Here is a 3006-nt window from a genome sequence, read left to right on the forward strand (position 1 = left end):
AAAGTAATCCATCCTGCTGGCCAGCGGAGACCCGTATTTCCCTGGAGCCAAGCAATGAACCCTTGAGTTTCAAACAGCTTGGATATTGAGTCCAAACATTCAGATTCCAAACATAAAACTCAAAGGGAAGTAATAGCCTCTGGAAGTGCATTCTCAGTCTGAATTCTACCCCATCCTATCTCAGCAAAGAAAAACCTCACTACAGCAAAGGCAAGAACAGACTTGCTCTCTGCAAGCTTTGGGACCCGGAGAACACAGTAGGCATGATTGACCAATTACAGCAACATAATCCATATGTGGACGGAAGAAGAGACTGTATTTATTAAAGACCATTTCTAATGTGCTTCTAGAAGCGGTGCCAGCTCTTTAATGGATACCTTGGCCCCAGGAAAACAGCGGGAAACAATACTGCACTCCAGATGCTACCACTTCGGGGCCCCCTGCCACTGGTTCTGCTGACAAGCCGGTTATACCTACAGACGCAGGGACGATTTTTCACGGAGCGCTGGCTTATGATGGCCTAGCCTCTGTTGGAAAGCTCCTTCCCCTCCATTAAAATGCTCTAATCAGAGAAGAACGGAGGGCCTGCTCAAGAACAGTTAGTGTCCAATGTGAGGAACTCATCTGCCTTCCAAGAAGGTTTTTTATGTCTGACTTGCGACCAGATCAAGGGACTGAGCAGTTAAAAAAATCCAGGGTGTTTGTTTCTTAAAAGAAGGGAATCTTAAGGAGACTGTCGGAAGGCACGTACACCCGTCAATATGGTAGTGATCTCTAGTCGGGGTACAGGAACACATCAAAAAATTATTTAGATACATTTTTTATTCTTTATGCAGACATTTGATTTGCTTCCTTGGATTATGTTTTTACCCACCCAGTCTCTCATTAGCAACGACTAATCTATGAAACCTCTTCACTACGTTTTAAACTGTATGTTTGGGAACTTTATTTGACTCCTTTTCAGGTCTGCTTAGTCATTATAATGTCTTACTAACAACATATTTTAAAATTAAAAAATACTGATGGAGTATTTATTTTATACCTATTTCTGATCATTGCATTAGGTAACGTCTTGTCAGTTTATTTCCATGGTGTTTCCTCTGGCTCTGGCTCATGTTGCCTTTTTTAACTGTGCATTTGAGTACTGTGCCAAAAGTAAGAAAAGAAAAAATCTCGTAGATTTTTAATTATGGGCCCCTCTGAGCTCTGAGAAAGTAGTTTATTCTCTGTCAGTTTAGGATCTCTGTATATTTTCACTTTATAGACTTTACTACGTTAGCTAGTTAACCTCTGTGACGGCCAGCTGTGCCTCCACAATCTCAGCCCTTTTATTTAACCAGTACACTTGGGGCACGCGCAAGGTTTGAGGCTTTTACTTGTTTTCTGCACAGTTGGTCGGTCTCTCTCTCTCTCTCTCTCTCTCTCTCTCTCTCTCTCTCTCTCTCTCCATTTTGTTTGTTTTTGTCACCCAAGAACTTAAATAAATTTCCGTTCAACTTTTCCTCATTTTATAACGTGCCATACCAGTGTTCAGGTAGGAATCTGGAGGAATTTTAAGCCTGCAAACCCTCCCAGTTTTAATTTATTTTTATTCCATTCATGATTCCCTTTTGTTTGTGCTGCACAGCCCATCACATCCAAACAGTATTCCATAAACTCTGCCCCCTTCCCGCGTGCGCGCATGTGTGTATGTGTGTGTGGCTTCTCCTTTGTCTTTTCCCACCCACCCTCCCTGTCCCTCCTCTTTCCACTTTCCCCACCACCCCTGGCCTACTTAAAGTCTTTAAAAAATAATTTTATTGTGAGCTCATACAATTCTTATCATAATCCGTACACACATCCATTGTGTCAAGCACATATGTACATTTGTCGCCATCATCATTCTCAAAACATTTGCCTTCTACCTGAGCCCTTAATTTCTGCTGCTCATTTTCCTCCTCCCTCCCTACTACCCCCTACCTCATGAACCCTTCATCATTCATAAATTATTATTATTTTGTCATAAGTTACACTGTCCGATGTCTCCCCATGCCCTCCTCTCTTCTGTTCCTCCCCCAGGGAGGAGGTTATATGTAGATTCTTGTCATCGATTCCCCCTTTCCACCCCACCCTCACTCTACCCTCCCGGTATTGCCATTCTCAGCACTGGTCTTGAAGGGATCATCTGTCCTGGATTCCCTGTGTTTCCAGTTGCTATCTGTACCAATGTACATTCTCTGGTTTAGCCAGATTTGTAAGGTAGATTTGTGATCGTGATAGTGGGGAGAGGAAGCATTTAAGAACTAGAGGAAAGTTATATGTTTTATCGTTGCTACCCTGCCCCCTGACTGGCTCTTCTCCTCCCCACAACCCTTCAGTAAGGGGGAGTCCAGTTGACTGCAGATGGCCTTCGAGTCTCCACTGTATACTCCCCCACGTTTACAATGATATGATACCAGATCCCTTAAAGTCTTAAAAGTCTTTTCCTTTGCTGTGAAAGCCACCCCCCTGTATAACAAAGCCATGGAGTATTGATGAGACTGACTAACGTTGATGAGCATCGTGTCCTCCAGCTTTGCGCGTGCCATGAGGTGTTAGACGTCGTGTTTTCAGGGAGGCGGCATATCCCACTGTGTGCATGGACCAGTCTGTTTATCTGTTTCTCCCCGGCTGGTTTCTGACGGTTTCTCTATTTTTGCTATCATAGAAGTTGCTGCTATAAGCATGGGTGTGCATATACCGGTTTTGCTTCAACTGGGCTTGTGCAGTTCCTCAGGGCTTTCATTCATACGTAGCTTTGTTGCTAGAACGTTCTCTCTTTCTATTTGAACATTTCTAGTCATTGCCTGCTCTCGCCTTACGTGTCCTTTCTGCAGAGAGCTCATCCAAGTCCACACCATTCATAACAGTATTCCTTTCCTCTTATTTTTCTTTTTCTTTTCAGAATGTATGATAGTCTGTGATAATATTCACACACATTTGCTGTTTTTTAACACTTTGCTGCCCTACTAAGCTCCAAGCTTCATA

Source organism: Tenrec ecaudatus, chromosome 3, assembly GCF_050624435.1.
Source record: "Tenrec ecaudatus isolate mTenEca1 chromosome 3, mTenEca1.hap1, whole genome shotgun sequence".
NCBI classification, from domain to species: domain Eukaryota; kingdom Metazoa; phylum Chordata; class Mammalia; order Afrosoricida; family Tenrecidae; genus Tenrec; species Tenrec ecaudatus.